Source organism: Quercus robur, chromosome 2 (genome assembly GCF_932294415.1).
Source record: "Quercus robur chromosome 2, dhQueRobu3.1, whole genome shotgun sequence".
Taxonomy (NCBI): domain Eukaryota; kingdom Viridiplantae; phylum Streptophyta; class Magnoliopsida; order Fagales; family Fagaceae; genus Quercus; species Quercus robur.
The window spans coordinates 70,347,379-70,362,803 of record NC_065535.1 but is presented as its reverse complement, the minus strand read 5'-3'; the positions used below and the strand labels follow the sequence as shown (position 1 = coordinate 70,362,803).

Below are 15,425 nucleotides of genomic sequence, written 5' to 3'. Positions count from 1 at the left end.
TTTTATTGGACGTAAATTTTGAAAATCTAATCGTTAAATTGCATGTTTTTTATACTTTTAACACGTGTCAAATTTTGTTCAAATTAGATTGTATTTACTAATCGATCAATGAACTTATTTTTTATACATAATTTTATTCTATAAAAATTTGAAATTTAAATATTTGATTGATGATAGATTCATTGACCTTTAATCTTCTTGAAAGTTTGCAAATATGGGAGATATTATAAAGTTTGCAAATATGGGGGATATTATAAGGACGTGCATGTAATCGAATGGTTAGTCGCATAAATGTAACTATTTTAATATTTCAGCAATTAAATAGCTAAAAATGCAAAAAAAAAAAAAAAAAAAAAAAAAAAAATCCACGCATCAATCTCAACAAACTAATCCAAAATACTTAGCAAGTCAAGTGACACGCCTCTTGTGGTGAGAAACTTTACTCACTAGAGCCAATTTTTTTTTTTAATCTTAAATTGTTTTCCTGTCACGCATCACACGGCCAAAATGGTAAAATACCCTTTTCGCCGAAACTTTCCAGCAAAATGGGGTCTGAAACTATTTAGAGATATGTTCCTGTTTTGAAACTCGATTTTTAGAAAATCGAGTTTCAATGAAAAACTCGATTTGGAGAAAATCGAGTTGTTTGAAAAATCCTGCATGGAACTCGAGTTCCATGTAGGTTTTTTTTTTTTTTTTTTTTTTTTTTTTTAAGTTTGATTGCCTATAACTCGATTTTCGCCAAATCGAGTTTTTCATTGAAACTCGATTTTTAGAAAATCGAGTTTAAAACATGGACATATCCCTAAATAGTTTCAAACATGGTGCATTTTGTTGGAAAGTTTTAGCCAAAGGGGTATATCCTCATTTTGGCCTGCATCACTCTCTCTCTCTCTCTCTCTCTCTCTCTCAATTGTGTACCTAGGAGAAGTGGAGAAATCGATGAAATAGGACCGTGGCTCGATCTGGTTCTCCAGTGATCAAAACTTTGTTGGATCTAAAATTCTGTCGGTGTTGTAGCAGCGTCGAGTGGGTTGTGGGCTTGGTGGCATCGTGGGTTAACAGTAGAGATTTTTGAGTTAAGTGTTTCGTTGGTGGGATTCTTAGCAATTGGTGGGTGGGGTGTTTTAGTGGTGGCGAAAGGTAGGTTTTTTTTTTTTTTTTTTGTTGGCTTTGATGAAGGTTGAGATCTAATTGTTGCAAAGTTTATTTTGGCAGTGGTGTGGTGGCTGGGTTTTTGGTGGTGGAAAACACGATGGTTGATTTTTGTTTTTGGTTTTGGTAAGCAAATTTGGTGGTGGTGGTGGTGGTGGCGGTTGTGTTTGGGTTTAACCTTGAGTGATATATGGCAGTGGTGGTGGCTGGCTGTGGTGTGGTGGTGGTGGTGGTGGTTGTATATGTTGAAAGGAGAGAGAAAAAATAATTATTTAAATGAAATAAAAAATAGAGTGTTGAGTCTAATGTTGTCCATAAAAAAACATGGATAGCGAAACTATAAAAAATAGAGTTTTTTGGGTTAGTTTAGCTAAAAATCTGAGGAAACCGATGTAAATGCTCTTAGATTTTTAAAATTTACATCCAATAAAAAAAGAATAAAATTTAGCTACAAAATTGATTGTAACTTTAGGTTACAACTTTACTCAATATATTTTTATTGAAGGTGAATTTTAACAAATCCACCATTAGATTATATCTTCTTCTTATATTTTCCATATTTGCAAAATTTTTAGAAAATTAAAGACCAATAGCTATGTTATTAATAAATTGTTTAAATTGCAAGTTTTTGTAGTTTAAAATTATATGTAAAATATAAACTTATATATCATATAGTAAATAATATCCGATTGACACAAAATTTGACATGTGTATTAAGAGCGTAAAGAACATGTAATTCAATGGTTAAATTATCAAAATATGTGGTAATATCTATTTTATTGAGTAAAATTGTAACTTTAGGCTACAATCAATTTTGTAACTAAATAGTCTAAATTTTGTCCTAAAAAAATATAAAAGAAGTTTAAAGGATTTCTCTCTAAACTAGTTTGAAAAGAAACATTTTTCCCTCTTGATATAAATATATATATATATATATATATTTTTTTTTTTTTTTTGAGAAACTTCCCTGTTGAATATGTTATTGGAATTTTTGGTTATTTGGTCTTTTGCACCAACAAATAATTGTTTTTGACTTAAAATTGCTCATGTTTCGGAATGGTCAAAATTTTTAGGAAACACTTAATTAAAAAATTAATAATAAATCGATTTCTATGTTAAAATTGTGTTTATTTTAAAGTATACTGTCTTAATTATCATACTTCCGCTTCAAACAAAAAAAAAGTCTTAATTTCAAAAAAGAAAAAAAAAATTTAAATGGGAGATAATCAATGTATAGAAAATTTATGAGAACCTTTTTTGGGATGATGGCCTTTCGTTATCCTTTTTTTTAGCACTTAGCGTAGACCCTACCTCTTTCTATCCCAATTTAGTTCAATCTTGCTTCTTAGTCACTCAAAACTTGATAGTGTTTCTCTTTAGCCAAAATGGGAAAATACTATTGTTTTTTGAAATATATATGGATGTACCATTCTTTTAGAACTCGAATTTGTGAAACTCGAGTTTGCCATGTAATTTGAGTTCTAGGAACTCAAGTTAGAACTTGAATTCTTTGAAAAAAATAGCATTCAAATTTGCAGTGCTATTTTTCAAGGAACTTGAGTTCCTGGAACTCTAGTTACACGGCAAACTCAAGTTTCACAAACTTGAGTTTCAAAAAAGTGATAGATCCCTAATTATTTCGCAAACAATAGTAAATTGTCAAATGTTTCCGCTAAAGATGGTATTTGGCCATTTTAGCCGTTTCTCTCACTTACTAATTGCATTGACTTGGAGGTTGTAAGCAAGACGAGGTAGATTTTAGTTCAAAAAAATTGGCAATGTGTGGAAGTTGCATGAAGAAGACATTGTATCAAGATCAACTAGATTTTAAACGCATTGAAGAGTGGCAGCTTGAATGCAATAAAAAAACACGCACAAGGGCTCCATCCTTGTTCAATATTTTTGTTTATTAACACGGTAAAGAAATTTGATCAAGTTTCTTTAGGAGATAACAAGTGTCTTACAATAATACATGACTTTTGGGAACAAGCATATGTTAACAAAACTAAAATATATATATATATATATATATTGAAGATAAACTAAAATATATTTTGAAATCTAACCAAAAGGCAGTAATTAAACAGTAAATGTAGGTAACTTAGTTAAAATTGCTCGTGTTTCTGAAAGGTTCTTAGGCAACACTTGATTAAAAAATTAATAATAAATCAATTTATATATTGAATTTTGTTTATTTCAAAGTGTATGGTCATTAAATTGTATATAATGAATAAGACTTAAAGTCTTAATGTCATACTTAGGAAAAATTTTTAAAGTGGGAGAAAATAAATGGATAGCAAAATTATGAGAAAACTTTTTATGGGGATGATGGCCTTAGTTATACTTTTTATCACTGAAACGGAAAACTATTGACCTTACTCCTATCTTTTCCTATACCAATTTAGTTCCAATCTCGCTTCCTTATCACTCAAAACTTGAAGATGTTTCTCACCCACTATCACGGAATCAAGAATTGAAAAACTGTATATTTCATTAATTAGCAAAATGATTATAGAAATCATATATATATTTACAAGTCTGTACAAGTGTGAACACGAAATAACCAACTACCAGACCTAACAACCTATCACACGTGCTAGCTAAGCATGGTCAATATTCATTGTTATACAATTTCTACTTCAAATACGAATTTTACTGGTAATTAAGTTTGATTTGCTGAGTAAGTTGGCGTTGGAGACTAGTTGATTTGGAAGAGACCGTGGAACTCGATGCTTTCAGTTTGGCCGTAACGTTCTCTTCTTCTTTTTTTTTTTCTTTTATTGGTGACTTGTTGAGTAGTCAGCATGATTTAAGGGGATGAAGTTTTTTGTTCAAAGATTTTAAAAAATTAGAATATCAATACTAGAGGTTGATAATGTTGCATTATTAGCATTAATTTATTAATTATTATTTGTATTTTTTCTTTTTAAAAAAATTTAATAATAGGATTTCACTAAAAAAATAAGCTTATTTGCGATGGTCAAAGTTCATCGCAAAAGCACAAAAAGCCGTCGCAAATTCGTATTACCGACGGCAAAAAGCCATCGACGTCCATCGGCAAAAGCCTTGTCGGTAATACTATATTGCCGACAAGGCCGTCGCTAACACTTATTTTCGACAGCAAAACTCCGTCGTAAGTACTTAATAATTGCCGTCGCAAATTCAACTTCATACGAGGAAGTTGGACGACCAAATAGAGTTTGTGACGGACTAAGGCTGTCGTTAATGTATTTTTTCGACAACTAAAAGTCATCATAAATACTTGCCTTGTGGTCATAAATAGAACTTCAAACGAGGAAGTTGGTCGACCAAATACCTTTTACGATGAACAATGACCGTCATTATTGTATTTTTTCGACGACTAAAAGTCATCGTAAATACCTAGTTTTTCATCGAAAATATAACATCAATGCAACCAATTACTTTTTTTTGACGAACTTTAGCCATTATGAAAAACCATTTATCTCGTCACTCATACATTATTTGCAAAAAAATAGCTCCGTCGAAAAAAATTTTATGATATTTTTATTTTATTTGATAATATCAAATATTTCTGTATATGGAATAATTAATATATAAATTACAAACACAAATCCATAATTGTTCATAAAAGTTTCTCCATTCAAATAACAAACACAAATCCATAATTGTTCAAAACTAATAAGTGCATTAAAAATGAAAATATTAAAAGGTCTACAAAATAGCATGTTGTTCAATAGTACACGAAGGCTATATTATATCCTTTACTAAACTTGAAAGCATAAATATTGGAAGATCAATTATCATCTGAGTCAGTGTCGTCCTCCATCTAAGAGTCATCTTCCTCCTCATAGTCATCTTGTGTCATTATTTACATTGTGATCTCCTCCTCTAGCATTGGTCTGCAATATTTTAAATTAAACTGAATAAATATATAAGAACATTGTAGTGTTCTAGTTAATGAGAACTTAAAAGAATACATCTACCACCAATAACCATATTAATAGTACATCTCCATCACCCTTAACAATATATCCATCACCACAACAAGTCACATGAAATCACATATGTACCAACAATAACAATTAATTGAAAATTATAATGAGCAAATTTATCACTTATTTCAACAACCTAAATAAAATAGCAAAAAAAATTTAATGTTGATTATACTGAGAAAATATTTATGTGTAGTAGTTTCTTGCATATAATTAAAGCCCATCGATTTCAAAACATTTTCTATAATAAAAGCTATCACCTCTTTCAATTGACTGATTGTTCCCTCCAATAACCACTTATCATATCATAAGTTAATTTATAGAAAATATTGGAAAAAAAAATTTAGAACTTTGGTATTTTTCATTTTTAATATAAATATAAATAAAATAATATAACTTTTGAGATTGTTATATATACACGTGTGTGTGTTTGAACTACATTTATTATCAATATATATTGAATATAAATAATAAAAGAATAATATAATCACCAATCCTATTATATAACTATAAGCTACTTTTGTCTTTACTTGGAACTTTACTAACAAAGAAGAGGCAAACTCAAACAGGGAAAACTCTAAAAGGTTAAAACACAAATTGAACAAAGCACTATTATCAAGTGAAAAACGCTTCCCATGAATCAACAGATTGGTTGAGGCCACCAATACACACAAACATTACACTATGAGCTAGTACCAAACTATCAAGAACTTTGCCTACAATATTAGATGATATATTATGAAAGAGGTATATCTAAACCAAACCCAAAATTTAGATAAATGAAATAAACAAGCAAATAAATTTACTAAACCACAATACATTAACAAAAAAGAAAAAAAAATCCAAAGATAAGGATCTAAGAAGACCAACCTTTTGGGTTTGATTATGATTGGGAGAAAGAGTGAGAATGAACAGTAGATGGAGATAAGGGTTTTTTTTTTTTTTTTAGTGAAATAGGTGTGTTAATTTAGTGAGGGGGCAAGGGAGGGCAGGGGATTGAAAAGAAAAAAAAAAGGTGGGGGCGCTTGTTTTTTAGTGAATAGTGAAATAGGTGTTTTTTAGTGAATAGTGAAATAGATTGGTTGAGGCCACCAATACACACAAACATTACACTATGGGCTTGTACCAAACTATCAAGAACTTTGCCTACAATATTAGATGATATATTATGAAAGAGGTATATCCAAACCAAACCCAAAATTTAGATAAATGAAATAAACAAGCAAATAAATTTACTAAACCACAATACATTAACAAAAAAGAAAAAAAAAAAATCCAAAGATAAGGATCTAAGAAGACCAACCTTTTGGGTTTGATTATGATTGGGAGAAAGAATGAGAATGAACAGTAGATGGAGATAAGGGTTTTTTTTTTTTTTTTTAGTGAAATAGGTGTGTTAATTTAGTGAGGGGGCAAGGGAGGGTAGGAGATTGAAAAGAAAAAAAAAGGTGGGAGCGCTTGTTTTTTAGTGAATAGTGAAATAGGTGTGTTAATTGAGTGAGGGGGCAAGGGAGGCAGGGGATTGAAAAAAAAAAAAAAAAAAAAGGTGGGGGCGCTGGTTTTTTAGTGAAAGGGAGAGGGAGAGTGCTAGGGAGTTAGGGTTTTGTCTTTTCTTCTTTTTCTTTTTTCTCTTTTTTTTTTTTTTTTTACTAAAAGATAAAAAAGATATTGTGGGGTTTTCTTTTTTATAAAAAAAATAATAATAATAAGGGGCATGGCTGAGTTTGTTTTAAATCATTTATTTATTTATTTATTTTTATAACAAAACTATTTATTTCATTTATGACAACCACGCCACTACTTTTTGTTGTTGTTGTTGTTGTTGTTGTTGTTGTCACTTTGAAATATCACTTTTTATTATTATTATTAATAAAAGATAGAAACACTATGAAATCTCACTTCTTGCATTTTTTTTTTTTTTTACATCAAGATTTCTTTTTTGATAAAAGAAGATAGATTGTTTATTTATTCAATATCTCAATTTAAAATAGGAAGAGAGATGAGAGACATTCTTCACATTGTCCAAAGCTTGAATGTGAATGTGACTTGTGGATGATTTAAAAAATGAAGATGTGGATGTAGTGAAGGGATTACTTACTATGTACCCACAATTTTTCAGTTTTCCAATGGGTCATAGACCCAACTTCAATGTTGACCATGTTTGACCAAATATTGACTAATTTTGACCAAGTTTTGCAAACTTTGACTACTCATTTTTCACAATCCGACCGTCTGATTTTTGTCATACTTTACAAACACCAATATATCATTACATTATTCCAATCCAACGGTTAGATTTTGGATTTATGTCTAGAACATTATGGACGTGTCATTGTACCAACACATCAAGAAATTTTGATTGGTCACGTTCTCACAATCCAACCGTTTGATTGAGCTCAAAGTTCATCAAAACAAATATTTTATCACACTCTTTCAATCCAATGGTCAAATTTTAAATCGGATTATGGCATAAGATGAAAGCGTGTTGTTGTATCCACCTATCATGAAACTTCAATCACTAAAAATATTCAATACTCTTTCAAGATAGTTATATACTCTATAAACATTACTAAGAATTGAGAAAATGATCTAAAAAACACAACCCAAAATCTACAAAATGACCATAATGAATTTGTATGTGACTTTTGACTACCTTGTTTTGCTATTTTAAAATTTGAAACTGATAAAAACATGAAAATCAAGAAAACCTTAAAACACTAACTAATACCCAAAACCCAATTAAATCCTCCCTAATCAACCTAATTTGATCAAATCTAGTGGTCCTAGAACCAACTTTGAAGTTTGACCAAAGATTGAACAAGTTTAATAGTCTTTGACGAATTTTTGCAAGATTTGACTACTCTGTTCTCACAATCTGGCCATCTGATTGTCACTGTAATTTACAAACACAAATATTTCATCACTTTCTTCCAATCCAATGGTCAAATTTTGGATCTCTATCTGGTTGCATGATGGACACATATTGTTGTACCCACCTAATGGAAAACTTTGATTAACCCTATTGACACAATCCGACCATCCAAAATGGCTGAAATACGACATCAAAGCTAGGAGATGACTGAAATACCCATAAAACTTCTAAAATAACCAAAACACAACCCAAAACCTACAAAATGACCAAAGTGCCCCTCAAACCTTTAAGATGATCAAAATACCTTTTACCTCTAAAATGACCAAAATAGCCCTTAAGTACTTGGAGGGTCTTGAAAGATGTTTTTAAGCAGCTTTTAAAATTAAGATTGAGGAAAATTCACCATTCAAAGAAAATAACCATTTTTTATGGCCATATGTATGTTGGAAATAATCTTTATTGTGACGGATTTACCTTACCGTCACTAGTACTTTCTTTTCTTAAGAAAATTTTAACTATTAACGACAACCAACATGCTCGTTGCAAATAACAAATGCAATATATAGTGAAAAAAAAAAAAAAAAAAGAGTTAAACACATGAAAAATAAGGGCATGAATTCCCCCTTTGAAAAAATTATAATTGTCGACGGCTTAGGTACATCGCAAATCTTATTTATTGCGAGGGATCCAAGTCCATCACTAATACATTCTTTCTTTTAAAACAAATTAACTATTTACGACGGTCAACATGTTCGTCGCAAATACAAACTCAATTAGAAAAATAAAAAATAATAATTGTGATGGATAAATGTCATCACAAATGTGAAAACTAAGGGGGGGATTTTCCCTCCAAAATATTTTACCATTTTTGATGGCTTTATGTCTATCGCTAATATTCTCTTCTATATTTACGATGGAAGAATGTTTGTCACAAATACTAACACCATAAAAAATATATTTTTGGTATTTTCGATGCATGAAAGCCGTCACAAGTGTTAATAGTTCCGACGGTTTTTCTCCGGTCGTCATAAATAATACTTTATTAGCGATAAATATTTTTATTCTGTCGCAAAAAGTAAGGCGGGAACACTTCCCTCCAAAAAAAAATCATATTTTCGACAGACTTATTTTGCCGTCACAAATGTTTTAATATTTGACGAGTAATTGTCGACGAAAGAGACTTGCCGTCGAAAAAGCTAGTTTTTCCAACGGCTTTTTGTAGTCGTCGAAAAAGTTTCGTCGCAAATAACAATCTTTTTTGTAGTGTTTATGACCGTTCCCACCCAATTCAATGACGGCAAAAGCCCCTGTAATCTTCATTGCATTGCACTAGTAATTTCATTGTAATATTCCATGAAAATAGGTAGTTTTGGTCTATAGATTTCGTGGGGTTTACAAGGTATTAGGAGAGTTATCGTAAAGAGGAAGCTAAAGGAATTATCAGCAAGTTTCAAATGTGAAGTAGAAAAATTCTAAGACTTTTATACTTTGACCAAAATGTAAGCAACTTCATTGCAATATAGGAGTAATTTCATTGTATATATTATTACATGAAGGGACAGAGAAAGAGCCCAGATTTTGGTCTATAAAATGAAGGTTATAAGGTATAATGAGAGGCATGGAAATAGGAAGCAAAGGAAGAAAAGAAAAGAGGTTAAGGGATTCCTGTCGCAGGAGAGATGGCCCATGCTAGGTTATACAAGCAAAAGCTCCGCTAGGGCCATCCTTTTGTGACATGAATCCCTTCAACTTCTAGTAAGTACATGCATACGCAAATTAAGATGATGATCAAGTGAGCTGGGAAAGAGATATGAGGTTGCAGTGGAGCTCCTGTCGCAGGAGAGGTGGCACCTAGTGCTTGAATTACTACAGCAATAGGCACCATTTCTCCTCGACCGGATGCCCCACTTTAACCTCTACTATGCCGTGCTGATTGGAGTGGATGTTTTGGGAAATTCCTGTTTCATACACATTGTTGCACACACTTTTAGACACTCACAAAAATTGCTCTGAAGTGTGTATAATAAACACTATTCTTTTGTTTATGTCTGATCTCTCTCTCTCACATATACACATGCAGAACGAGAGATACATGGTTTTTCTATCTTAAGGTTTAGGACGTAGCTAGCTTTGTCCCCAAATTAAAAAAAAAAAAAAAAATTATTATATATATATATGTGTACTAATTTTATAGTGCATTTGAAAGTCTTTTAAGTATTTGGACTGTGTGAACTGTAAGGGTTACTTATTTTCGAATTATTAGCGTGTTAATAAATCCCAGTCATGAATTTCTCTGGTTTCATGTACATATTATTTAATTGTGGACTCTTGATTGTAAAGTGAGGACTAATATGTTCAATTATATGCAGACGAGAAAGAAGGGGTATCTGTAAGGCGCAGGGGTCGTACTCACAAGCGGCGCAATACAGAGGGAAAGAGACTTTTTTGATGAGCACAATTCAAGTGAAGACGAGGATTCTATCAGTGCTTATGACCAAGAAGACGCTCAAGATGAAGAAGAGAAGCAAGATGAAGAGGAAGAGGAAGATGCCCCTTTGATAAATTCAATTAGGTCATCCAAGTTGAGATCACTGAGACTTTCAAGAGAGGAAAACAAAGGATGGACAAGGACAGGAGATTCAGAAAGAGCTGTAGATAATTTAGCTGCATCAAGAACATTAGGTATGAAATAAAATATACCCTGCCAAATGTGGTATCATCTCATTTCTGATTGAACAAATTACCGAAGATGGATGCTTTTGCATTGGACCTCATCATGAACTTTTTCTCTTGGCTTTTTTTCAATTGGAATGGTTAAATTGCATTTTCCATCTGTCACTCCTCAAACAATCTTTTTAGATTCAATTACAAGTCATCTTGTATTGTTTCTGCACTGGGTAGTATTTCCTTGATAATTTCTGTAGATAATATTTTTTTCATATATATATATATTCTGTGTTTGACTATTTTATCTTTTCATTGTGCAGGGGCCTCCGGCTAGTGACTAAAAACTTAAATTTGCAAGTTTGTATATGTAGGACAGCACTATCTTAGGTACATGTTTGTAGAAAAAGGTTGTGAAGCAGTACTATTTTTTCTATTTTCAGTTTAGAGGATGTTTATCATCCTTAGGCTTTTTTAATTTTTTTTTGGAAGGAGGGGTGGTGGGGAAGGAAATTAGCCTTGCCCAGTGAGGAAATTTGTAACAGTACAAAGATCTTCTTGTTTAATGCATATCTTAATTTGGGTTGCCTCCATCTACTTGTTTTAATAACTGAGTTACATTTTTGAAGTATTGATAATCAATATTCCTGCTGTTCAAAGACAAGCAAATTTTATAAAATCAATCTCTGATTAGAGTTGGCCCCTTGAAAATCTGAGATTTCCAGGAAAAGAAGATTAAATCATGATACCATAATGGTGAAGTGTTGGTTCTTGAAACAAGAAAAAAGTTCCATGGGTCTGGAATATGGAACCGCTTTTTCTGTGGTGTTCATCAAATCAACAGCACATGCTGCAGGCTTGGATCCTCCTCTCCTTTTTTTTTTTTTCCTCGTTGAACGTTCAAGAGAAAACTAAAGAAAATTTTCTGAACCAGTTCCTGCCTAAGGTACCCATTTTTAAAGAAAATCACAACTGTCTATTTCAACAGGCCTGATGACCAACTTATGCAGCATATGCAAGAAGGCCCAATTGTCTATTTTATATGCATTTTTAAGATCATTAAATTTTTTTTAAATGTTCGATCTCTCTTATCTTGATTAAAATTGAAGGATTTAAATAAGAAGGGATTCTTCCCTCTGATAAATAATAGACATCACATGATTGGTTTGCCAAAATATATCAAAATTTACTTATTGTCTTTGAAATTTGGTTCAAGTGTTGTAATTTCTTCCTCCAAAATTTCCCAAGGAGTCACTTTCTGTTAAAATACTTTAAACTTCAAAGGAGCATGTAACAAACAGAGTGCTGATATGACAAATAAAAAAAGCTGAGGTGGCCTAGAAGGCTAGAACAAGTTCAACAGTAGATGAACGAAATTGAAACATTTAAAATTTTCAAAGATAAAATTGTAACTTTTTAAATTTACTAGACGAAATCTTATTGGAATAGAAACTAATATTCATTGGTTGAAATGCAACCATATATCAATATAAACACCTTCTCAAAAAAAAAAAAAAAAATCAATATAATCCAAACTATAAGTCTATAAGCAAATAATTACCAAAATTAAATCAATTAACATATTGGTTTAACCTTAAAGAGCAACCTAAGATGGATGCCATAAGCTTTAAATTTTTTTTTTTTTTTTTTTTGAGATTTAAGTAATTACCCAATGATAAATACATCTTATATGGTGCCCTATGTTTATTGTTCGAATTTATCTCCCCATCACTATTTACCAACTCAAAAAATGAAAAAGAAATTATAAAAGTTAGGAAGGTTAATGTAAATAAGGTAGAGAGACAAATTATAATTTATTTACTACCTTACTTATTTTTAAACTAGATAGTGTAATAGTGCCTTCTCAAAAAAAAGATAGTGTAATAGTGTGATTGAAAAGATAGTTAGACCCATAAATGAGACTGAAGAAAAAAAAAAAAAAAATCCCCAAACCATCACTTCTGAGGATAAGTGCTTGTTTAGTAAGCATACTCAAACACATGTTTTCAGTTTTTAAATAACATTACATGTATTTCTATACACTTTTTCACCCACATGTATATAAAAAAAAAATACAAACAACATTACTCAAACTCCTCTACCAAACAGACCCTAAATTACTGAGAACTTAACTTTAGAAAGTCAAGTTTTATTTTTATTATTTTTTTCTGAATAGAAAGTCGAGTTTTACTTGAATCTCAACTATTATAAAGTTGAATTACAAACTAGTTTATTATCCTAAATACTTTTTGTAGGCACACGATTTGCGTTGAACCACAGTTGAGTTGGGTTCGCACGTAAATGGGCCCATACAATATCATTTGTAGAGAGTGGGATCGAAAGGCTAAGTTGTGTTTACCCAGCTGTGGTTTTGTTAAGATATTTATGCATGGTTCCAGTGTATTTTCCTCTGAAGCCCTTTCTTCTTTTTTCTCTGGGACTGGAGGAGCCTCCTCTTTAGGTTACATATTTTTTCTTTTATACTCGCACGCGTTCAATTTCCTTCGTCCACGTGTAGGGTCGACCCTTTTAAGACTGATACTTGTCCCATCAGTCTCAGACCTAAGTCGTCGAGAGTTGTTGATAAAGTTCATGGATAAGGTTCTGTTAGGCGCAGAGATATGCATGGGAAAGGTGGCCAAGGAAGCCTCTCTTAGATATTTTAGATTTCCCCTTCGGGCACTCCCCTTCGGGCACTCCCCTTTACCTTTCTGCCCTTTTTCTTGGGTCAGCCGAGGACTGCACTGTCCTCGGCCGCTTCTCCGGGCCAGTTGGGCCACCTTATTCTTGAATTCTGACCATGACCCTTTTAGGCTTGGGCCTTTGGACCCTTCATCAGCAAATGGGCCTGGTCCGTCTATTACTGGACCCCACAATAGCCCCTTAAAACCCTGCTGTCCGGCCTCTTGGTCGGAGAGGGGGGTTTTGGTAACCCCGAGCCTTCATTACTGCTCATTTAATTCGGCCCTTGATCAACGTTGGCGACTCTTCACCTCCCCGAGGAATGCGCCGGTCTACGAGATATTTCCCTTGGTTTACGCATGATGCGTTTATACCGTTAGGTTATCCGTAGCACGCCTTTAATTTTTTTTCTTTTACGAGACCTCCCAAATCTTACGGTTACCGATAACGTGGGGGAACGAAACGGATGCGCATTTATTCACGGATTTCCTTGGGGATCAGAACGTGTTACGTGCCCTCGCCTTACTCCCTTATATAAGAGAGAAAACCAGAGGTGATACTTTCATATCGGAATCCCTTAGGCCCTTCTTATAGCTCATTTCTTCCGCCTGGTTACTCCTTATCCAACAATACATTCACCATAGTAGTCGGCCATGAATGAATCCCTCTTTTTTCAGAAACGCCATGCCCTAATAAAACTTGAGAGGGCTCGGTCGGGGCAAGGATGGCAAAGACTCAAGATGTGCCTCCCCCCTCTTTTAGTCAAAATCCGAAGCAAGGACTCGTCACACTCCACTTCCGGTGTGACTGAGTCAAAAACCTCCCTTGTCATCTCCATTCGCTCTTTCATGAGCATACCTAATATGGCTCCCCTTTTCCCTCTTTTGCTCCTTTTACTTTCTTTTCATTGCTTCCCTCTTCTTCTCCTCCTTCCTACTTATGTCCTCCATCTTCTTTTTCCCTTGCTTTCTTCAGCATTGCTTCCCTCTTCTTCTCCTCCTTCCTACTTATGTCCTCCATCTTCTTTTTCCCTTGCTTTCTTCAGCAACAAGAGCTTGCTGAAGTGCTTCCATGTCTTCCAATTCTTCTTCCTTCTCCTTCATTATTTTTGTATAAGGATCTTCTCCTGATATGAGCAGCACTGAGGCAGAGATCGAAAAAGCTTTGAAGGCGAGTTTAAAGGGCAGCTGATTATTTACTTATCTGTACTGCGGATGCTAGTGTTATTTTGACAGTTCACTTTTGTATAGGCTTGTTTAAGCCCTTCTTTGTACGTTGTAACAATTTTCCATATTAATAAAAGTTACTATTCATTTATTTTACATGTTCTATTTTCATGTTTTATAAGTTTATTCACGCTGCTCGGCACAATAATATGGCAGTTGAATTAATGGTAACTAAGGCTAAAATATTTGTCAATAAAAAGACGCCACCACAACTTTAATAGAATTACTATTATTTGATATAACAACCCGACCAGTGAGAAATTAGGCTTACCTTAAATTGGCCGAGATGGGGGCCAAGTGCTAGATAAGAGGTAAAAAGTAACTGTCCGAGGACATGTTACCTACCGAATGAATGGCCTCCTTAAGTTGCCGATCATTAGGTTATTCCATCATCTCCATGATACGCGAGCCTTATCCCTTTCCAGTGTTTAAGCCAAGAGATTTCTTCATTCGGGAAGTTGACTTCCCAAGCAGCCTGAGTCCGAGGACTTTGCAAAACCTGGGTTTTGTTCAGAACGTATGCGTTTTATCTTATGTACTTGATTTTTCCCCAGAGGCTTGAGTCCGAGACTTGGGTTTTTATCGGTACTGGGTTTTACCTTTTAGCTTGGGTCCGAGGACCATGCGAGCCTTAGGTTCTGTCCGAGACCAATGTCTGCACTAGTACTTGGTTTCCCTTTTAGCCTGAGTCCGAGGACCATGCAAGCCTTAGGTTCTATCCAAGACCAATGTCTGCATCAGTACTTGGTTTCCCCTATCTTTGAGCATTTCCCGAGGTGCCCAACAGTGATTGTCCTCGGTCATGGCTGCTGCTCGGCGTCGGCCAAGGTACCTGGGCCCTTACACAAAGCG

At 33.4% G+C, this 15,425-nt stretch overlaps 1 long non-coding RNA gene across 1 annotated transcript; it reads left to right on the top strand.

Moving 5' to 3' along the window:
* Window positions 1-10,202: 10,202 nt before the first annotated feature.
* On the top strand, window positions 10,203-11,254 carry LOC126707097 (uncharacterized). The gene is made up of 2 exons (XR_007648814.1): window positions 10,203-10,683; window positions 10,989-11,254. It is a non-coding gene; the product is annotated as an uncharacterized LOC126707097 (long non-coding RNA).
* The last annotated feature ends 4,171 nt before the right edge of the window (window positions 11,255-15,425 follow it).